At 42.7% G+C, this 24,191-nt stretch overlaps 1 protein-coding gene across 5 annotated transcripts in view; it reads right to left on the bottom strand.

Moving 5' to 3' along the window:
- Positions 1-24,191, bottom strand: part of rfx3 (regulatory factor X, 3 (influences HLA class II expression)) — a 337,954-nt gene that overhangs the window by 220,715 nt on the left and 93,048 nt on the right. For all 5 annotated transcript variants that reach the window (XM_080188698.1, XM_080188699.1, XM_080188700.1 and 2 more), the window contains exon 2: positions 19,276-19,328. The gene's annotated coding sequence lies outside the window, so the exon portion shown is untranslated. The remainder of the gene's footprint in view (positions 1-19,275; positions 19,329-24,191) is intronic.

Here is a 24,191-nt window from a genome sequence, read left to right as displayed (position 1 = left end):
CCACTTTCCCGCCTTCTCCCCATAACCCTTGATCCCCTTGCCTATCAAAAACCTATCTACCCGCGTCTTAAATATATTTAGCGAGGTAGCATCCACCACTTCAACAGGCAGAGAATTCCAGAGATTCACCACCCTTTGAGTGAAGAAGTTCCTCCTCAACTCCGTTCTAAACTGCGCCCCCCCCTTATCTTGAGGCTGTGCCCTCTAATCCTACTGGCCTTTCTGAGTGGGAAGAGCCTCTCCACCTCTATCCTATCCATCCCATTCATCATCTCATATGTCTCAATGAGATCTCCCCTCATTCTTCTCAACTCTAACGAGTACAAGCCTAGTTTATTCAGCCTCTCCTCACAGTTCAGCCCCCTCAACTCCGGTATCAGCCTAGTAAACCTCCTCTGCACTCCCTCCAAGGCCAAAATATCCTTGTGCAAGTGCGGCGACCAAAACTGCACACAGTACTCCAGCTGCTGCCTCACCAGTGCCCTGTACAGTTGCAGCAAGACCTCCCTACTTTTATGTTCAATCCCCCTCGCTATGAAGGCCAGCATTCCATTCGCCTTCCTGACCACCTGCTGCACCTGCAGGCTGGGTTTTTGCGACTCATGCACAAGGACCCCGAGGTCCCTCTGCACCGTTGCATGCTGCAGTTTTTCGCCCCGTAAGTAGTAGTCCTTCCTACCATTATTCCTACCAAAGTGGACAACTTCACACTTGCCAACATTAAATTCCATTTGCCAGTTCCTGGCCCATTCGCCCAGCCTATCTAGATCCTTCTGCAGCCTTTCCACACCCTCCGCACAATTTGCCGTTCCACCAATCTTGGTGTCATCAGCAAATTTCGACACCATACACTCGGTTCCCTCCTCCAGATCATCTATATAAATGGTAAATAGCTGAGGCCCCAGCACCGATCCCTGGGGCACTCCACTAGTCACCAACCGCCAATCCGAATAGCACCCATTGACCCCCACTCTCTACCTCCTATTTGACTGCCAATCCCCTATCCACGCTAACACCCTACCCCCAACTCCATGCCCCCTAACCTTCTGTAATAACCTCTTGTGCGGCACCTTGTCAAACGCCTTCTGAAAATCAAGAAACACCACATCTACCGGCTCTCCTCTATCCACCGCCCTAGACACATCCTCATAGAACTCCAATAAATTCGTCAGACACGACTTCCCCTTAACGAAACCGTGCTGCGTCTGCTCTATCAAACAATGAGGCAGCAGTGCTAACTGCTGTGCCACCCGAGGCATGGGAGAGTGAAATTGCATGGGCGTGATTTCCCCCCCTCCCACACTTCACTTGGAAGCAATTTTACCGTGCAGTGGGCAGGGCCTCAAGGGGGAAACCAACCCTTGCTCCAATTAAGGTCCCACTAAATAGCCACTTTAAGGGTCTTTTTAGGCTGGCAGGTGGATAACAGAGCAGAGTGGAGGTTTGGGGGAAATGGAAAAAGCTGGAGGTTGGTTGGAGGTGGGCTTTCTGATGATGGGCACCCTTCCACGAAGACCCAGCACCTCCAGATCTCCTGTATCCCTCGGTCCATCTCTTAGGACGTCAACTGCCCCTTTTGTAACCCCCCCCCATGTGACTCCTACAATTTCCCTAGCTGCCATGTCCTGACACTCAATCCCAAGCATATTGTTGCAGTGCCTATCTGTAACACTGCCAGACAATTGGTGGATGGAAGACCCATCTGCTGCCAATCAATGTTCATTGGAGCATTGGGCAAGTTGGATTTGGCACAGTGTGGGGCGCCCATGCCATCTAAAAAATTCAGACCACTCAATTTAATTTTGTACAGAGTTCCAGGTCCAAACTTAAACTATGAACATTTTTCCATTATTAATGCTTAGCTAAATACTGGAACTTTTCACTTAAAAACATCTGCAAGTGATAAAAATTCACTTAGCTTGCTTTTTGAATTAATAACTTAATGTGCAGATATGTGTTCTAATTATGATTTAAGAACTAGCTTATCCAATAAGTAGATGCTGCCATACACAACAGAGAGATATGTGATTCAATCCCAAATGGTGGAGCATTGGAGCACTACTGGGGGTTAAAATCAGTCTCATCATTCCTGTGTTAAGGTGCAAAACAAAAGTTAAGAGAAGTCATACTCTTGACTTTTTACAGAGAAACCCTGCCAGCCAATGTCAGAGATATCTTTAGGCCATGTTAGTAGCCTAGGGCAGAAAACCTTAGAGCTTCTGTATTTCTACATCACCAAGGTATAGAGCTGGTGGGTGAAAAAAAATGGACCCAATAACTTTGGAACAAGACAGCTATGAGCATAACCATACTTATGATGCTGCCATCTGTACTTATTTGACCAGTAATGAAGAAAAATTAAGAAACACCATGGCTAACTGAAACAATGGACAGAATTTTACCACGGAAATTTAAGACACCAACATTGAAACCAATTGTAGGCTCTGAGCCTGTAATTTCCAGCAGTATGACTGAACGGGCAGTATTTCCAGAAGTAGACTCTTAATTGGTTGCCTCTACACTTACCATCCTATTAAGGGCAACAGGCAGGGTCTCAATGCTGCAGGCTCCATCAGAGGACTGACAGCTCCTCTAGAATCTCAGCAATCCAACTGGGAAAGGTGACTGCTCCTGAGGCAGATCAGAAAACTTGAAGATGCCTTAACATGGAAGTGTCCTCAAAGGGATAACATTAATTTATTCAATTTGAGAAGGATATGCAGTCGGCCCAATATGGAAGGGAAACCCCTGCTTTGGATCTTTGGAGTCACGTGGCTGCATTTCATGTCCACAGCCTTGGGACATCGAGTCTCTGGCTCCAACACAGGAAGGCTGCCTTTATTGAGTTGAAGGCCACTGTGTCGGACAGGGAGACCACTGCACAAGCAAATAGTACAGTGAGCAGATGACATGGGTCCCTGTCTACCTTGGTGGCAGAAACGTGTCAGAGAGCTGTGCCAATGTGGCTCTCTGCTATTTTTCTGCCACACAACCCCACCTCTAAGCCGGGAGGCTGTGAAAAGTCAAATGGCATACTTTCATTCCTCCTTTCTGATCAGGGATATATATGTGCTGGGAAAATTGGGTTAACAGAGAAAAGTATCTCTGCATGCAACTCCCTTATTCAGGCAAACTAAACTAAATTATCCTAGCATTCTTTCACATCCAAAAGGACCGTCACACTTCTGAATAAAAGCTTTTCTAACACCAGTAAGCCATTGTTATTGCATAAGTATTTTAATTTCCATTTACAATTCTAGACATTAATCAATGTTTCTTCTAGAGCAACCAGGTACGTAGTCGGCTGATCTTTACACCATCTAATGCGAAATAATAAACCTCAATGCTATTAAATTCCAAAATACAATTATGACTATTTCGATTACAATTGCTATTCTTGCTTCAATGTCACCGTGAGCTGTGTTATTTAACTTTTTGCTGTTAGTATAACAATTTATTTGGGGTTAAGTGGTTGACTATTGATAAGAACAATAAGACTAACAGAACAGAAGCAGGCTTGATGGGTCGAATGTCTTTATCTGAATGAACCTGCTCAAGAACTAAATATTGTCGTGAGTCCATCAGCATCTCCAAGAGAGTCACTTTGGGATGCTGAGTACACATCTTAGCTCTTCGTTAGAAGGAAGTGGCCTTGGAGAAGGTTGCAGATGTGGATACAGTGTGGGAACGAGAAATTCCAGGATACGTGACCTTCGGAGGGAACACGCAAAATGGAAAAGTTGGGGAGGAGGCTGTTTGATGGGTTGCCCTGATAATAAAGGATGGGATCAACCTAGGTGAAAGGTAAGTTCTGGGCAGAATATAAATCAGAAAATTAAAAATGCATGCATCAAGTTTAATCATAAAGAGACTGTAACCTTCAAATGGATTGTGCGAACCATACTTGCAATAATTGTATTCTGAAAGAGTTCATGGCATGCATACAACACGGTTTTGAGGAACTATCTCGGGAATAAGTTATTTTAGATCTCATAATGGGAAATGAAAAAGGGTTCATTAAGGGCTTTGTAGAAAACTAGTTTCGAGGGAAGAGTGATCACACTATAATAGAATGTTATATTGAGGTTGAGAGCGATGTATTTACATTTGAATCCAGGGACTTAAACCTGACAATTTTACTAGTCACAAGTAAGGCTTACATTAACACCGCACTGAAATTCCCCTACTCACCACAATCCATAAGAACATAAGAAATAGGAGCACGAGTAGGCCATCCAGCCCTTCGAGCCTGCCCCGCCATTCAATAAGATCATGGCTGATCTGTCGTGTCTCAGTTCCACATTCCCGCCCTCTCCCCATAACCCTTAATCCCCTCTCTTATCAAAAACCCATCAACCCGCGTCTTAAAAATACTTAGCGAGGCAGCCTCCACCACCTCAACGGGCAGAGAATTCCAGAGATTCACCACCCTTTGAGTGAAGAAGTTCCTCCTCAACTCCGTTCTAAACTGCCCCGCCTTTATCTTGAGGCTGTGCTCCCTAGTCCTACTGTCCTTTCTGAGCAGGAAGAGCGTCTCCACCTCTATCCTATCCATCCCATTCATCATCTTATACGTCTCAATGAGATCTCCCCTCATTCTTCTAAACTCTAACGAGTACAAGCCTAGTTTATTCAGCCTCTCCTCATAGCTCAACCCCCTCAACTCCGGCATCAGCCTAGTAAACCTCCTCTGCACTCCCTCCAAGGCCAAAATATCCTTGCGTAAGTGCGGTGACCAAAACTGCACACAGTACTCCAGCTGCGGCCTCACCAATGCCCTATACAGCTGCAGCAAGACCTCCCTACTTTTATATTCAATCCCCCTCGCTATGAAGGCCAGCATCCCATTCGCCTTCCTGACCACCTGCTGCACCTGCAGGCTGGGTTTTTGCGACTCATGCACAAGGACCCCGAGGTCCCTCTGCACCGTCGCCTGCTGCAGTTTTTCGCCCCGTAAGTAATAGTCCTTCCTACCATTATTCCTACCAAAGTGTACCACCTCGCACTTGCCAACATTAAATTCCATTTGCCATTTCCTGGCCCATTCGCCCAGCCTATCTAGATCCTTCTGCAGACTCTCCACACCCTCCGCACAATTTGCCGTTCCACCAATCTTGGTGTCATCAGCAAATTTCGACACCATACACTCGGTTCCCTCCTCCAGATCATCTATATAAATGGTAAATAGCTGAGGCCCCAGCACCGACCCCTGGGGCACTCCACTAGTCACCAACCGCCAATCCGAATAGCACCCATTGACCCCCACTCTCTGTCTCCTATCTGACAACCAATCCTCTATCCACGCTAACACCCTACCCCCAAATTGACACTATTTCTTCCCTGAATCTGACTGAGTAGGGTCCCATTCGTAGACATGCAGGGTAGAATAGGTGTAGGGTGATGCGGCGGCACGGGCTCGTTGGGCCGAAGGGCCTGTTTCCCGTGCTGGGTTGTTCTTTGTTCTTTGTTGTTTTAACTCCATGCCCCCTTACCTTCTGCAATAACCTCTTGTGAGGCACCTTGTCAAACGCCTTCTGAAAATCATGAAACACCATATCCACCGGCTCTCCTCTATCCACCGCCCTAAACACATCCTCATAGAACTCCAATAAATTTGTCAGACACGACTTCCCTTTAACGAAACCGTGCTGCGTCTGCTCTATCAAGCAATTCCCCTCAAGATGCCTCGCTATTTCCTCCTTGATGACGGATTCTAACATTTTACCTACAACAGACGTTAAACTAACCGGCCTATAATTCCCTGCCTTTTGCCTGCCACCCTTCTTAAACAACAGCGAAACATTAGCCGCTTTTCAATCTTCCGGCACTTGCCCGGAATCCAGCGATGTCTGGAAAATAACCACCAAGGCATCCACTATCACCTCCGCCATTTCTTTCAGAACCCTCGGATGCATTCCATCCGGTCCTGGGGACTTGTCCACAATCAGTCCCTCCAGTCTGTCGAGCACCGCCTCTCTAGTACCAATAATGTCATCGAGACCCTCCAGTCCTACCACCTTTCCGTCGCTAACACCCGGCAAATTATTCACGTCTTCCTCCATGAAGACCGAAACAAAAAAGTTATTCAAGGCCTCAGCCATTTCCCCATCCCCTACCACTAAGTCCCCCCTCTCATCCTCTAAGGGTCCAACGTTCACCCTAGCCAGCCTCTTCCTTTTTATATATTTACAAAAACTCTTGCTATCCTTTTTTATATTAAGCGCTAGCCCAGCTTCATAGTTTCTCCTACCCTTCTTTATCGACTTCTTTGTCAATCTTTGTTGACATTTAAACCTCTCCCAATCCTCTTCTCGCCCACTACTCTTAGCTACTCTAAACACCTCCACTTTTAATTTAACACTTTCCTTCACCTCCTTCGTTATCCACGGCTTATTACCTCTCCTCCTACGGTCCTTTTTAACCATCGGAATAAATTTCTGCTGAGCACCAAGAAAGATCTCCTTAAAGATCCTCCACTGCTCCTCAGCAGACCTACCTTCCAACGCGCTCCCCCAGTCAACATTCGCCAATTCTTCTCTCATCCTACCGTACTCCCCTCTGTTCAAACAAAGGACGCGTGTCCGGGAACCCACTTTTCTCCTCCTCCATCTGCACCAGAAACTCCACCATACAATCATCACTCTCCCCAAGAGGATCCTTCACCGCAAGGTCCCTAATTCTACCCGCCTCATTACATAACACCAGATCCAAAATAGCTCGCTCCCTCGTCGGCTCCAACACACACTGTTCAAGGAAACTATCCCGACAGCATTCCAAGAACTCCTCCTCGAGCCCACCGCGTCCAACATGGGTCGACCAATCAATATGCAGATTGAAATCTCCAATAACGGCCGTTCCATTCCTGCACGCCGCACTTATTTGCGCGTTAACAGCCCACCCCACCTCCAGATCATTATTCGGGGGCCTATAGATGACACCCACCAGCGTCTTCCTCCCATTGCTGTTCCTAATCTCCACCCACAACGATTCCACGTTCTGCTGTTTGGTTCCTATATCATCCCTTGCTACCACCCTGATGCTATCCTTAATCAGCAGAGCTATGCCCCCCCCTTTTTCCTCCCTTCTATCCTTCCTAAACACTTGATACCCCCGGACATTGAGCTCCCAGTCCCTGTCACCTTGCAGCCACGTCTCTGTAATGGCCACCAGATCATATCCATTTGTGCTGATCTGCGCCACCAGCTCATCCACTTTATTCCGAATGCTTCGTGCATTCAGATAAAGTGCCTTCATCCCAGCCTTCACCTGGACCCTATTCGCCAGAACACCACCAACCATACTCACACCCCCTACTCCCTTTATTATTGGGACATCCTCGGCCTCTTCCCTCACCTGTACCGTCTCCTTAACTTTAGCCCCGTAATGTCACCTACCCTCGCACCCTCCCCACCCCCCCAATTAGTTTAAAGCCCTGTCTGCAGTCCTATTTACACGATTCGCCAGGACTCTGGTCCCAGCACGGTTCAGACCAACCCCATTCCACCCGAACAGGTCCCACCTACTGATACCAATACCATCAATACTGATGCCAATGCCCCATAAATTCAAACCCATTCCTCCCACACCAGTCCCTGAGCCACCCATTCACTTCCTTAATCTTATCAACCTTATGCCCGTCTGCACTCGGTCCAGGCAGTAGCCCAGAGATAACCACCTTGTCGGTTCTACTTTTTAATTCCATTCCCAGCTTTTCATACTCCCTCCCCAGATCCTCAGTTCGCATTTTGCCTACGTCGTCAGCACCCACATGTACCACAACGACCGGATTCTCACCCTCCCACTCCAGGTTCCTCTGCAGCCCAGATGTGACATCCCGGACCCGAGCACCAGGCAGACAACACACCCTTCTGTGCACTTTGTCATTGTGACAAAGGACAGTGTCAATACCCTTAACCCCACTATCCCCAATTACTACTACGTTCCTTTTCACCTTCTCTTTGCCTATGTCCTGCTCCATCACTGTACCGTGTGCAGTTTGCTCACCAACCTCACCTCCCTCGTTCTCGTCCAGACTGGAAGCAAGAACCTCAAACCTGTTATGCAGATCGAGAGGCTGAGGCATCCGCTCCCCACCCCCCTTCCTCCACTCAGCAGCCCCCTTCCTCCGCTCAACAGCCCCCTCCTGTTCCTGACCGTTAGAGTTAGCCAGTCTAGGGGGGGGTGGATGTCACTTGCACCCCATTGACAATGGCACCCTCTCTCCCCCTGATGAGCCTCAGTGTCTGTAGCTCAGAGGCCAGCTCATCTACCTTGAGCTGGAGCTCCTCCAGCAACCTGCACTTACTGCAGACATGGTCACTGGGAAGGACCCTGGGGTCCACCAGTTCCCACATCATACAGAAACAACACATCACATGCCCCTCCATTATTCACTGTAGTAGTATTGAAAATTTCCACACGAACTTACCTGGCCCTTTTTCTCTCAAGCCCTTTTGATCTTAAGCCCTAATAGCTCACTCTGCTTCCCTCTCACTCTGCTGCCCGCTCCGACGCTGCCCGCTGTCTATACCAGGCCTCCTTTTAAACCTGGCGCTGTTTTAACCTGTTCAGGTCAAATGCACCTAACTGGCACATCTTTCAAACAGTGGGAGGAAACCAGTGCACCTGGAGGAAGCCCACACAGACAAGGGGAGAATGTGCAAACTCCACACAGACAGTGACCCAAGCTGGGAATCAAACACGAGTCCCTGGCGCTGCGAGGTCGCAATGCTAACCACTGTGCTGCCCTCCCTCTTCCTCACCGAGCAAAGTAAACACGATGAGGGGTGAGTTAGCTAAAGTTGCTTAGAAAACTACATTTAATACTATAATCAGTAAACAATAGCAAATATTTAAAGAATTAATATATAATTTGCAACATACATGCATTTTAAGAAAGGATATCAAGTAGTCCAATGTGGCTTGTCGTTAAAGCTGGTGTAAGATAAAAGGAAAAGGCTTATATTGCTGGCAAAAGCAGTAGCAAAGCATCGGATTGAGAAGATTTTCGATTCCAATGTTATAATCCCAGTTGATGCTACAACTGGGTGAGTCAGTTCCCAGGATGGAACCAGGGTTGCTCGATCCTAACTTTTACTTTTTGTTTTGAAATGGGCTGCTACTGAACAGAGTCACGTGAGTCAGCTGATGAACTTTTAACAAAGAAACAAACAATTATTAAACAAGAAGTGAAGAACTACATTATACTGCTCCTTCACTCCAACTCTTCCTTTCTGATATATACAAATTCATAAAGATAACATGAGTTACAAAGTCTATCTTATATTCCAATGTTCATAGTAAGCATGGTCCATGTAAACCAATAGACAGCCTGTGGTTGGACATACCACACTCTGAAACCAGGTGAAAGATGACAATCAAAACAAATGCTATGGATCTCTCATCAACTCCGCTGCCCCCTTACCCAATACCCTACATGCTTGTCGCACGCTGGGAGCCAACTGATCTCACTGAACTCTGTTTTTCTCCTGAAGGTTTCTGATCTCAATTCTCCAAGAATTCACCTTGGAATCTTCTCCCAAACAGTGCTTCATTTGGAAGTCGTCAACAAAGATCCAGCTCTAAGGTTTCAACTTCTCCTTCTGACGGTCCTCCCCATGAATCTACATGCATTCAGGCTTCACCTTTCACTGACCCTCTCAGGTGTGCGGCTCTGTCAAGCAGGACACCAACGCTCCAAAGACCCCTAGTAACACTAACCTTTCCCTACCATCTCAGATCTTACAGCTTCTTGCAAGCACATTTCATTCCAAGTCTGCTCACTGCAGCTGTCTTTTAACTTGGAGCCTTTTTCCTTGCTCCTCGCTCTCAACTTTGCTTCATAGGCCTTTTTCAGATTCTTCTTCTTTTCCTTTGACTCAAAGATCTTCTTTGGACCTTTCACCTGTTCCGCTCCCTGGTTTTTGGGTCTGTTCTTTTTCATTCTTTGAAATCTGATTGCTGCAGCTCTCTCTCCTGTCCAGTATCTCATGGCACCTGCTTCCAACTGAACTAAAATTGCTGTTCTGTTTCTCCCTGTCACTCTGTGGGACTGCTATTGCAAGGCATCAACCTAATGTTTTGCCTCAACTTCCTAAGCTAAACTCCCCCTCCTTGATAATGAAGTTGTCCACTTCAAGGGTCTTAAAAGGTCATTAAAATGCAGATGGGCAGGCATCGTTCTAAAGTGAAACCAAAACCAAGGTTTCCCATTTCTGAACACACCCACACCTGGATAATTACTTAAGCACATATAAAAAGACACATTTTTTGTTACCGTGCCACTTTAAGGGGCTGTCAATTTATTAATTAGTGAATTTCATTGGTATAATCTGAAGAGCATAAAGAGGCAATCCTGGGCCTGGTCAAGCAGACCATTAGCAGATCCAGACAATGGTCATTGGAGGGATTGTCTGATCCGACTACTTGCTTCTTTTCATGGTAATGTCTAGGCCCGAGTTTCCATGGAGAGGGAGCAACTGGTTTGATACCACAGGGGTTGAAGTGCATCATTAGCCCCAAAAATTACATTTTAATTTGATTTTTATAAGTTAAAGTTTTAGTTCAGGCACAGTCAAATTATGGCACCCCTTTCCAAGAGGTTGTTCATTAGTTCTTGGGCAGGATTTTCTGGCTGCACTTGCCCAAAAACTGGAAAATCCTGCTCGAGGTCAAGGACATTTCCATGCACCCCCCCTGCCCAACAATTCCCATGATGGGCGTGATAGGAAAAGTACCCCCCCATTTGTTTCATATATTTTTGAGACACATATTGACTCTGGTGAGGGTTGTATTGTTTCACTTTGTGAACAAATCGAAAACTGAATTAAGATTGACTTTCGGTGTCTCCTTTGTCAATTAGCCATACTTCGGACAAGTCTAGACAGCAAGTAATTAAACTATTGGACTATTAGTGCCAGCAACATCAGGAAAAAATAAGATTGACATCTCTGATCAAAATAAAATTGAAAATCCATTCAAACAATGGCATTTGCGTTCATTTTTACAAAAATACATCATAACACAATAAATTTATAAATTAAAGTAACCAACAACAATCTGTATCAATTTGAACCACACTGAATCCAGGAACAAGGGATAGGTTTTCACTACTGAGCAGCAGTATTCAATCACTGGTAGAACATGGGCTGTGCATTGAATAGTGAAGTTGCCAACTTCGTGGTAGAGGAACTGCTAAGAATCAGCATTAGGTAAATGATAAAATCAATAATGATGATCGCTTTGATCTTTCTATCAGCATAAATTTAGATAGTTGAAATAAATATCTCCAGGCTGGCATTAACCTTATGCTTAAGCTTTCACCGTAGTTTCCATTTATTGTATTGTTAACTGCAAGTTTTCGGAGCTGTGCTTAGAGTGAAGAACTTGTTAAACTGTGACACATACACCTTAGAAAATAAAATATGTAATTTCCGCTTTCATAAACAATAAACTAGACAAAGTCATATTGCTCAGTATCCATTTGTCACAGGCTTATTTATGCTGACATTTCCTCAAGTCGTTTTCCTTTCTTAATAAAAATCTGTTTATGAAATAAAGCATTCACAGATGATTGCTCAAATAACTTGTCACAAAATCACTGCAAATGACATTCTGAAAACAGTTGCTGGAAGGTCTATCCTTCTAGTACCCAAAGGATGCTTAAAATTGGGGAAAACAGCTGTATGCTGAAGAAGAAATGACTACTAATAGAGAGGTTTACGTAGCAAATGAGATGACAAGCAAATGAAGTTTGAGGGAAATTATCAAAAATGTTTATTTATTCAGATTTTAAAAAAAATTGTAAAATACAGTAGCTAAGTATGACTTTGTGTTTATGAATATTTCAGAGCTATTTATTTGTCAGTGCATTCTTAAGACCAATTACAAGATACAATCAGGTATCAGGTACCTAGAGGCAATGTATGCTTTGGGATTTGGCTGCATGCTAAATCCAATTTAATTATAGACTAGAATATTGCTAGTACACATGAAGCTAATTTATCTGTTCGTTGCAGGAAACATCCTCAGCCATCTGCGTCACATACAGGTTGCTTAAGTAATTTCCATGAGGTAAGTTACTCTGAGAATATAGTCAATACCATGTCAATTTCTTTTAACATTAGACTTTGTGATAACTTAAAAGTGTTAATTATTTACTTAAAAGTATTGTATTCAACTTTGCAAAATTGTTTTGCTGATCAGATCCAAAGAGAATTATTTTAACTCCCAGAACAGTTGGTTTGGTGTTTACAGGCCAGGAGCAGTCATGCCCCAAAGCAAGCTAATCTGTATCCCCCACTACAACTGGACTTCCTGTGATTTCTGACCTGCTCATATTGATGCGTGATTTCCTGCCAAACCACATTTACCTATTATGCACACATGGCCCCATGCCCCAGAATACCTATATAAAAGAGCAAGAAACCTGACTGCTCTTCAGCCACGGTCTCTTGTAGAAAATTCGAACAGGAATTTTCATTCAAACTAGTATTAGAGCAGGAAACCTGTTTAAAGTGAACACGCTGTGCAATTAAAATGCCACAGAATTTGAGGAAGCTCAGGCTTCCAAACAACTGGCCGTTGTTACTAGGATGTGCTTTTTTTAAAGATGATAACATTTGTAGATTTTCTTTTTGTGGCTTGACCTAAAAAACCCTGGAAAGGCGACTGCCCAGATGGCCAAAATATACAGCTTGCATTCCACCAAGATGGATGGAAAGACTCCATCTCCTACTGGCTTTACACTATCCTGAAACTTTGTAAATGTTTCCAACATGAAACATCAAAATGCAGTTGCCTATTCTAAAACAATGATTACAGAAGACATGGACTGATAGAATTTCGATGCAAATACAGCCAGCAGAGTAACTTAAGAGGCTCTTTATCAAACAGGACAGAGACCAAGACTATGCTGTACTGAAATAGGCAGCTGAAGCTAATTATCTGTGCACGCGTTCTCTCTCAGGAGTATTGTGCTCGGATTTGCAAAGTAACCATCCTGAGAAGAGTAGTCTACTGCAAACCAAGATCTTTTGAGGATAAAACATGGAAACCTGCTCCTTAGTCAGGAAGACAACTGAACAAAGCCACCACACTGTGGAATCACTGCACTTAGACCAGCCAAAGAATAGCTAACCATATATTCCTTTGTTTTATCTTCCTCAAACTGTAAAAAAAATCCTTAAGCCTAATCTCTTATTCATCCATCTGTAATATTGCGTGGGGGCACAGATAAATGTGCTTGGCATTATGGATGATTGTCACACTTTAACTAGTCTGTTATGGTCAGACCTGGAGAGAAAGAATAGGGAAGTAATTTTACCCCTCTTCATGTTGTTATAACACCATTCAAATCAGGGCCATTGATTGTGATGGCTCAATAAATACAATAATATTTTTATTTCACCAAGATTGTTTATTTTTTTTTGGACAAATTCCATGATTATCCAGATCTGTGCAGATGCTGTAAATCAGAGTCTTAACCACCATGAGCAATTTGTTTAACAAAACAGTTAATTTTATCGTTGCCTTCTTTTAATAGCCAGAACACAGATGAAGACAGTAAGGATATTTCAGATCCATTTTGTGACGCCTCGTGTGTTATAAATGTATTCAATTGTTAGGCTGCGCTGTTGATGGGAACTGACCCGACTGGAATCTGAACTTGTCCTTAATCATAGAATCTACAGTGCATAAGTATTTACAATAGGAATCAGCTCACAACAACCATGCTTCCAGTTTTGTGGCTAAACTGTCTTCCAAAATAAAGTGTCTTAAACAAGCACTAACGATCAAACAAATTCGAATTGTGACAAACGTTGTTTGAGTTTAAAATTTCGCAATCTTATTTCACAGGTTCTGCTGATGTTAAGTGAACTATGCAGAAGAAAACAATGGAAACGCTACCCCTGTGGTTTTCAACCGGTGTGCCGTGAGAAGTGTGCAACTGTGCCGGCACTCCAATGCACATGCCACCCGACAAGCCCCAGCTGTCGATGTAGGACCCCTTTCAACCAGGGTCACAGTCATGACAGTTATTTTTCTCTGTTCAGAGCACCATCACAGACACCTCGATCCATTTATTTCTCTGCAAATGAGCATTTGAAAGTCAAAAGGGAGTGACCAGCCGCCGTTTGTGTTGTGAAGCTGCAGGATCTTGTTCAGCTCTGGAGCCTTAAGTGCCCGGCGAGGCTGCCAAATCCACCACAGAATAAATACCCAGCAAAAAGCTGTGGTTGCTCCTCGGCTTCTTGGATGTCTCTGTCTGTTATTTTACAATGGGAGTTTACAGGAGGCAATATAAATACTTGCAGCCTGAGACAGGGAGAGGACTTTCCTGAATAAAATGCCAATGCAGTCTATTCTTGGATGATTAGCATTGAGGGGGATTGATCAGGTGGATTTGTAGCAGCAATGAGAGTGACCAATTCTTGGAACTGGCTCTGACCCTGCCACCCACCCACCCCCCACACACACACACACACACACACACACACACACACACACACACACTCAGCTCAGCAGGAAACAGACTGGTTGCAATTAAAACTATATAATCAAATGAAATAATACAAATGATTATATGATACAGTGCACACTGTTGACTTACGACAGCTTTAGTTCACACTGTTGACGTGTGACAGCTTTAATTACTTAACTGAACAGCTTCTGAGAAGTTGAACCCCTCATCACCATGCACTGAAAATCAGTTTAAGCATGTAGGATCATTTCATACTCTCTGCTTCCTCTCCATTAAACCGATCCTCTATTCATGATATGTCATTCACCTCCTCCCCAACTCTTTATCTTGTGTGGCACCTTACTTGAATGCCTTTTGGAAATCAAATAATACTACATCTACTGGTTCCTCCTCATCTAGCCTACTAGATACAACCTCAAAAAAAATCACTTAAGTAAACGCGTCAAACTTAATTTCCCTTGCCTGACCATATCACAATGTTTTAAGTGCATGTTTAAACTTTCCTGGTAAATAGCATTTTTCCAAAGACAGATGTCATGCTAACACGTTTGTGGTTCTCCATCTTCTCTATCCCTTCTTTTGTGATAATTTGGAGGGCTAACCTCTCCAGTAAGACTGTAACCATAATAAAAAGGTTGTTTATGAACAATCAAATCAACTGAAAAGCAGTGAGTGTGCTATGGAATTGTTTGTGTCATTGAAATGTGCTAGGTTACTGAAATGGTTGGGAACCACTATCCTACACCACAGTGTCAACACATACAGAATCACTTTCCTTTAATTAAAACAATCCTTACAAAATATTTTTGTCATTACTGGAACAGCAAATGGACAGTAGCTGTCTTCAATGGTCCCTTTAAACTAAACAGCTATGTACTCACCTTGCAACTCAAAAGTTGCACACAACTGGGCCCTTCTAAATTGCTAAATGTGCATTATCATGCAAAATAAAATTAATTAGACCTACATCTTTAAGCAAATTACACATGCAATTTCTAAAAAAATTACAGGATATGTTGTCTCAATTTCAGAAGGTTTTATTTCAGTGACTCTAATTTGGAAACAGAGCAATGGACATCTGCTGAGAAGTCATACAGCTTTGACTAAAAATAAGGGTGGGAATATTTGGGGGCCAAGTACTTCAGGAGAACATGAATGTAGATTTTTTTCCAAAAGAAATTCTTTAGTTGTAACTCTTTTATCATACCCTGCAGTCTTCTTAACAAAAGGAAGTTTCATCAATATATTTAACATTTTTAAGGCTTACCGTGAGGTCTAGTCAAGGTTGCAAGGCAGGAAACCAGATATAATTTTAGAATATACTTCTGTACAAAATATTATTTCAGTAGAACATCATTTGATTAAAATGAAGAAACAGGCAATCATTCATGCATGACCCTCACAGCAGAAAGACACTTTGCACTATTTGCCTGTCATTTCCACTACATGTACTGTAAGCAGCTTAGCACTAAATCAATTTTTAAAAAACTGAAGTTAAATACATTACTATTATAATGGGATAAAAGGCAATGAATGCTGTGCAGCTCCATTAGGATTCTTTGTTAAGGAAAAAAGGCCAATTATCTGCAGCTGTCAACCGTAAAGACCTAGAACCATTTAAGCTAACATTAGCCTCCACCTAACTAAAACAGGGGCAATTTCATTTTTCTTAATAATGTAATTTCCTTCCCCTATTAAAGTACGTTAAATACAATAAAATAAAATATGTGCTGCATTCTGTCAGAAAAATGTTGATAAGTGAGATTAGGCTACAAAAGTTTCAAAACAGTTGACCTCCTGTTGGGTGGGGAATGCTCCAGAAAAGAGCACAGCCCCAGAGCAGGTAGGTTTCCTGCTCTTTGGGGTGGGGATTGCAGAAGTGGGTGGATACTGGCAACAGCATGGTCTGGTAGATCTGGGCAAAGATGGGATATCTGAGCAGGTCCGCACCACAGGACATCTGATTGTATGGAAGGATGTAGGTTCACTAGTGATAAACCTTGAGAGGGAAATGGTGCTTTGGTGGTAATATTACCCGACTGGTAATCCAAAGACCCAGGCTTATGCTCTGGGGACACGGTTTCAAATTCTATCACGGAAAGCTGCTGGAATTTAAATTCCAACAATAAAATCTGGGATTGAAAGTTAGTTTCATTAACAGTGACTATGAAAATCATCAAATGTCATAAAAAGCACGGTTCACTAATGTCTTTTAGGAAAGGAAATCTGTCTTCCTTACCTGGCCTGACCTAAATGTAACGTGGTTCACTTTTAACTGCCTGCTAAAATGGTCTAGCAATTTACTGAGTTCAACAGCAATTAGGAATAGACAACAATGCTGGCCTTGCCTGTCACATCCACATCCAATGAAAAGAATACATAAACAAAATATACAATTTGATCTGGAATCACATCTACTGTATAGGAGTGAGTTTCTCATGCCAGTCAGAGGGAAATAAAAGTGTGGGTTTGGGTTACTATTTAATTTGTTTTAAAGAAATCCTAACCCACCAGCTATGCAGCGCTGAGAACATTACATAATGATATGTCATTATTATATTATTATATATCATTATTACATAATGATATTAGGGGGGGTAGTTATAGGACGGATGTCAGGGGTAGGTTCTTTACCCAGAGGGTGGTGAGGGATTGGAATGCCCTGCCTGCTGCGGTTGTAAATGCGCCTAGTTTGGGGGCGTTTAAGAGATCCGTGGATAGGTTTATGGACGAAAAGGGATTGGTTTAGGTTAGTGGGTCATTGTTTTTTAACTGGTCGGCGCAACATCGTGGGCCAAAGGGCCTGTTCTGCGCTGTAATGTTCTATGTTCTAAGTAGCCAACAGATTCAACAAGGACATATCCAACAACGACTGTCAAAGCAAAATGCTTATCATGACAAACAAAACCTCTTGCAACAGTGCTTCTCAAGATTCTCCAACTGTGACCCCCATTTTAACGTTTTTAAATTATTGAGACTCCAGAGGGAGAAGTGCGCGGCGGAAGGTGGGTGAAAGATGAATTGTGAGAATGATGCGGGGGAACGAGTTGCAGAGTGTGGGGTGGTCAGGATTGATCACCAGCAACCAAGAAAAAATTCTTTGCTTCTCTGACAGATCAAAGCACCTCATTTATTCAGTAACTTAAAGTGGATAGTGTGATACTGTAACAATCTCCAAAAACATGCTCTTTCTTCTTGCAACTACAAGAACAATAATACTAACTCCCCAGACATACTGATCAATCAAGCCAGTGATATTCACTAGAAAAATAACGAGGGCCAACTGGGATATTGGAAAATTTTAATAGGACAACAAACAGGATTTTTAGAAATCATATCGATTAATTGGAATTGATTTTTTCAAAAATGTATTATGGTAAGTAAAGCACAATTATAAAAACTAAAGATATTAAATGTACAGAACATCAAATGTTATCTAACAAAGCTTCAACATACAAGATGCATACCTTCTCTACTAAATACAGCTATCCCTCATTTAGCACTCCTTATGTGTTCCTAAAAAAGGCATGCTATATAAAAATGTGCTAAACAAAATCATTTTCCCTAAAGAAAACATGCAACAAAGGTGAGTTAGGTTCTTGCCCTGTAACTTCTACATCAAAATTCTCTTGTCTGTTTTGAACATCACCAGCCCAAAAATCCTCTTACTAAAGAACTCTTACTAATTTATTAACATTCAATTTACTAATTTTTTGGGGTCTGTTCAACCTAACTCCTGCTTGCTGCTTCCCAACTCCAGTTCACTGCATCTCCCAGCTAGGTATCTCTCCCTTGCCACTTTCTTCCTCAATCCTCCTAGAAATCACTTTGCTCCCTCTCCCCAACTCTCTGTTCCTGCTTTCTTCTCATTTTGCTGCTTCTATCTCCTAAGCCTCTCCACAGGCAAGGGGTAGCAAGATGAAAAAGAACAAGCAACGGAACGAGAGAATCAGCAGCTGGGATCCTGTTAATGTCAGAGGAATTGAGTTTTAAACTTAAGGCTGCATGTTTACACAGTGCATGTGGGGTTTCCTGGCGAGTTAAAAAGAGAATACCTCTTTGGTAGTTTACTGCATTAGTTACTTACAAACTAATGTTTAGTCGATGTTGATTTTAACTTACTTGTTATGGTAGATTTCTTAAAAAATGAATACTTGGCATGTGATCCCTTGTGTTGATCACTGGAAGTTTCATATCATTTTCAATCTCTACAAAGATCATAACAGAATGCAGACATATTCTGTTTTTAATCTGCCAAGCAGAAACTAAACAGAGAGTTGCTACATGGAATGGCTCCATGTTCTTTTCTGCTGCAGCCAATCTGCAATTTTAGAGCAGCAAATGGTGCACTTGCTGGACTTCAGCGAGATCCTCATGAATAATTGCAAGTTGGAACCCAGGCCATTCATGAGCTCTGATGGACTCAAGTGTTGCACCCAGCAAAGCAGGCAAGCATCTCTAAAGTGTAGTACAATTGGATACAACTGTGTATGACTTCCCACATAAGTAAAATCTCAATTTGCACTGCTTAGACAAGTTTAAGTGCTTCCTCACAAAGGAAAGGATACTTGGAGAGACAACCTATCAGGGAATTTTTCTCATCTCCTTGCAAGCAGCCAACAAGACATTGATCAAAACATGGAAGCAAATCACTTGTTATAATCACTAACAGGGCTACTTAATGAAAGGAGATCACAGAAAAAAAGGAGCCAACATTTCAGTAAGTGAGGAATTTGTAAGTACACCAAATAAAATTCACAGCAGAAATCAGCAAAGCAATGTTCTATACTCACGTTCTGACTTCTGCTCTTCACCTCTAGGTTCTGGCACAGGAATTGGCAGAAACCTGGAGGAAAGATAGGAAAGACAGATGAGACAAAGGGAAGAGTAGAGTACCCCAACAGCTAGCACATTTCACATTAACTGACTGAGTAGAAACAAAAGAGCCAATGGGCTCTTTTAAAATGGGCTGCTCCTAGACAGCTACCACATTGCACAGTGTCTTATCCAACCTGAACCATCAGGAAAAAGTGGAAGGATGAATCATCGCTAAGCTATTAACTTCTGGATTGAAATGTCTCTCCTTACTGGCTAAAAGGTTTATTTTTAATGAACAATTCAAAGAAAAATGCATCCAGATATAAAATTAGTCTCAGAGAACAGATAAAAAAGTAATGTTGAGAACAACTTGATTGTTAGAATTGCATCTTGGTGATTAAACCACTAATTTTTGATAGTAACCATGGTTGGGATTCTCTGGGCTGTCCCTCTGAGCGAGGACAGAGATTTTGGTGCTCAGACAAACCTCTGTTCGCTGCAGCAGAACCAGAGAATCCCACCGGCGTGAAATGTCAGAGAATTTGCTCACCCCCAGACTTATTTACCAGCACCCAAATTTACAACCCTCATGTGCCTTGTCATCTCATCTCTGATGAGCTGCTTCTGAACTCCACCCTTAACTATCTAGCTCCCACCAAATCCAAGGCAGCCTCACTGCAACAGTCCCTAAATTACAACCTCAATTTGAGGGCCACACATTCAAGCAATATTTTAAAAATTCCTTGACAGCATGTAGGTGTTGCTTTAGGCCAGCATTTCTTTGCCCATCCATGGCTGCACTTGAAAAGGTGGAAGAGAGCCAGCTTCCTGAAACTCTACTGTCCATGTGGTGTTAGTGGGAATAGCTATTAGGAACAGAGTTCTAGCATTTTGACCAAGCAACAGTGGAGGACCGGCGATATAATTCAAAGTCAAGATTGTGTAGAGCCTGGAGAGGAATTTGCAGATGGTGGTGTTCCTCTCCTCTCTATGGCTACACACAGGGTTAGGCACTCAACATTCAGATTTGAAGCTCTGCTGGTCAAGTGAGTGAAACAATAATCTGGCAGGGTGAGTGGCAGAGTGAGATTTTTGTCTTCTATTGAGCAATTATTTTTTCCAGTTTCTCTCTGTGACCTCTCATTGATGTAAACTGTGCAATTGTTCAGCATCAAAGTCTTGTCCCAGTTCTTGAGAAAATAAGAGTGTGTTTGCCTGAGAACTGCACAACCAGGGAATATAGCCTGTGCTTGATGGAGGCAGGGGGCAGTGGGGGTGGAATTCAAAACTAATCTATTATATTTCAATGAGCGAGAGTTCAATCTATGGATTAGACTCCTGAGGGAAATAGTGCAACCAGTTCATGATGATGATTTACTTCTGAAAATAAAATTTTGGGATACAATAGATGAGTAATTTGAGTCACAACATGCTTAAGTGTAGCATGCTCAAAAGAGATAGAGGATTTTGGACTTATAGTTCCTAAAGCTTGCCAGCACTGGTGTTTTCCTTCTGTCATGTCAGGTCTGTTGAGCACTAATTAATAGAGGTTTATTACTATCATTAGTCAACAACACCAATACTGTGTATCATGTGATTATCAGGATGACAAAAAGCAAACTGGATGGACCTCAGTCTTTTTTTTTAAATCTCACACGTTTCTAGCTTCCTAAAAGGAATTGCAGCAAAGGTGGTGTGTCCTTTTCAACCTTTCCACTGCCATCCAGCTAGGTCTGGCTGCTCACCCGGTTCCATTCTTACCTAATTTTAGCCAAAGAATCATTTGCAATAGCTTCTCTACACTCCTGCACAGTTTAGTATCCCCCAAACATGTATCCTTGGACCTCTTATTTCTTATCTGCAAGCTGCCAGTAAAGCTAGTTTTCACACAAACGCTGATGATACCGAGCTTGTGACAGCCTTTTCTTCACTCAGAAGCAGTAATAATAAGGAAAATATGTAATTACACTATAATATTTGGTGAATCAGTAATTGTTTTTAAAAAAATGCTTGTAAAGGACTTTTCAGAGTTTGCACCATTTGGGAAGGGAGCAATTATAATTTTTGGATAAGAAGAAATACTGGTCCATGAGACCTGATGATTCACAACCTGGAAGCAATACCAAGAAGGAGGGAGTTAAAATACAAAACCCTGTTTATACAGAAGCCATTGCCTGCATTGAACCAGCTCTTGAGGAAAAAGACTGAAATTCCTCTTGGAAGGCTGAAACTGGGACCACACAGACTGGGTGGGCTGCCGAGAAAAATCAGTGAGATAGTCTCTGTTGTATCAGCTATTGTTCATAGTAACGTTGATTCACCTGTTAATTTATGTTGATTCTGACTCGCATCAAGTAATAGTTACAAAAAGTGATATTTTACTCGTTAGAGTACTTGTACTCGTTAGAGTTTAGAAGAATGAGGGGAGATCTCATTGAGACGTATAAGATGATGAATGGGATGGATAGGATAGAGGTGGAGAGACTCTTCCCGCTCAAAAAAGACAGTAGGACTAGGGGGTACAGCCTCAAGATAAAGGGGGGGACGGTTTAGAATGGAGTTGAGGAGGAACTTCTTCACTCAAAGGGTGGTGAATCTCTGGAATTCTCTGCCCGTTGAAGTGGTGGAGGCTGCCTCGCTAAATATTTTTAAGACGCGGGTTGATGGGTTTTTGATAAGAGAGGGGATTAAGGGTTATGGGGAGAGGGCGGGAAAGTGGAACTGAGCCACGACAGATCAGCCATGATCTTATTGAATGGCGGGGCAGGCTCGAAGGGCTAGATGGCCTACTCCTGCTCCTATTTCTTATGTTCTTATGTTCTTATCTGGTAATTTCTTCAGTTGCAATTTAGTAAAATTGATTATTTTGACTTATAGATCCCCACAAGCTCTACTTCAATACTTCAATCTCTTGATTCTTCCACTGTTGTTAAATTATGCGATATTCAATGCTGAAAGCATAGAAGATAGAACAAAGAAAAACTACAGCACAAATAGGCCCTTCGGCCCACAAGTTGCACCGATGATATCCATACCTACGAGGCTTACCTATAACCCTCAATTCTATTAAATCCCATGTACTCATCCAGAAGTCTCTTGAAAGATCCTATCGAATTTGCCTTCGCCACCACCAACGGCGGCCGATTCCACTCACCCACCACCCTCTGAGTGAAAAACTTACCCCTGATATCTCCTTTGTACCTACTCCCTAGCACCTTAAACCTGCGTCCTCTCGTAGCAACCATTCCAGCCCTTGGGAAAAGCCTCCAAGAATCCACCCGATCTATACCTCTCATCTTATACACTCCTATCAGGTCATCTCTCATCCTTCATCTCTCTTGGGAGAAAAAGACCAAGCTCCCTCAACCTATCCTCATCAGGCATACCACCCAATCCAGGCGACATCCTTGTACATCTCCTCTGCACCCTTTCAAGAGTTTCCACATCCTTCCTGTAATGAGGCGACTAGAACTGAGCACAGTATTCCAAGAGAGGTCTGACTAGGGTCTTACGAAGCTGCAACATTATCTCCCAACTCCTAAACTCGATCCCTCGATTGAAGAAGGCCAGTACACCATATGCTTTCTTAACCACATCCTCTACCTGCGAGGCCGATTTAAGAGTCCTATGGACCCAGACCTCAAGGTCCTCTGATCCTCTACACTGCTAAGAGTCTTACCCTTGATATTATACTCCTTCATCCCATTTGACCTGCCAAAATGGACCATGACATATTTATCCAGGTTGAAGTCCATCTGCCACTTCTCCGCCCAGCCTTGCATGCTACCTATGTCACGTTGCAACCTCTGACATCCCTCCAAACTACCTACAACACCACCAGCCTTCGTGTCGTCAGCAAACTTACCAAAGTAACAAACAAAGCACAGAAATCCCTTTCAATTAAACACCGAAGTTATGGTTCTCAGGCAACATTCCAAATTTTATTTTCAAGTTACTGACTACATCTCTCTCGCCCTGCCTACAACACGAATTAAAGCGGTCTGTTGGCAACTTGGGTGTCACGTTTGATCCCAAAATGAGCTTCCAACGTAGGCCTAATCTCTGGAATCCCTTGCCACACTTCTCTGCCTCACTCTCCACCTTTAAGACACTCAAAACCTTTTCTTTGACCAAGCTTTTGATCATCTGGCCTAATATACCCTTATGTGGCTCAGTATCATATTTGTTTAACAATTTCTTGTGAAGAGCCTTCTACAATTTTATGTAGAAGGGAACGTATAAATATAAGTTATTGTTGTAGGGATACAGGTGTTTGCTAAAGTGCAATATTGTATGCCTTTTCTTAAAATTAAAGCCATGAGATTCGAGCTGGTGTAACAGTTTGAATAGGAAGTTGGTTAAAATAGAATAGTGGTTGTGATTTCTTTCAGATTAAGTGGTGTAAACAGTCGCGCCCCCAGAAATTGGTACTGGGATCAGCGTTCTCAAAATTTCATGTGATAATCTGAACTTGAGAGGGGACACACAATTTAGGCTTTGGAGACAACACCAAAATAGGGAGCTTTGTTAAATGTAAGTGACTTTAAGGCACATCCAAGTTAATAGAGTTGGTGGGTAGTGTCACATGAAGTTTAATGGAGTGGCATTAAACATCTTGCAAGAAAGAATAAGGAGCGTGCATGAACAAATAGTGTCTTAAAGGTAGAAAGTGAGGTGGAAAAGATTAGAGGATACTCCAAAAATTAGAGTTTAGACAAATGAAGGTATGGCTACTATTGATGGAGTGATTAAAATCAACAGTGCTCAAGAATAAAAAGAGTGCAGATATTTCAGATGGTTCTTACAGTGAAATGATATTACGGAAATAGGGAGGGCTGAGACAATGGGGGCATTTGGAAGCTTCAAGTTAAGACATGGTCAGTAATGTTTT

This window comes from Carcharhinus amblyrhynchos, chromosome 5, assembly GCF_965287045.1.
Source record: "Carcharhinus amblyrhynchos chromosome 5, sCarAmb.v2.hapA, whole genome shotgun sequence".
Classification (NCBI taxonomy): domain Eukaryota; kingdom Metazoa; phylum Chordata; class Chondrichthyes; order Carcharhiniformes; family Carcharhinidae; genus Carcharhinus; species Carcharhinus amblyrhynchos.
This window is presented reverse-complemented; position numbering and strand designations above follow the sequence as displayed.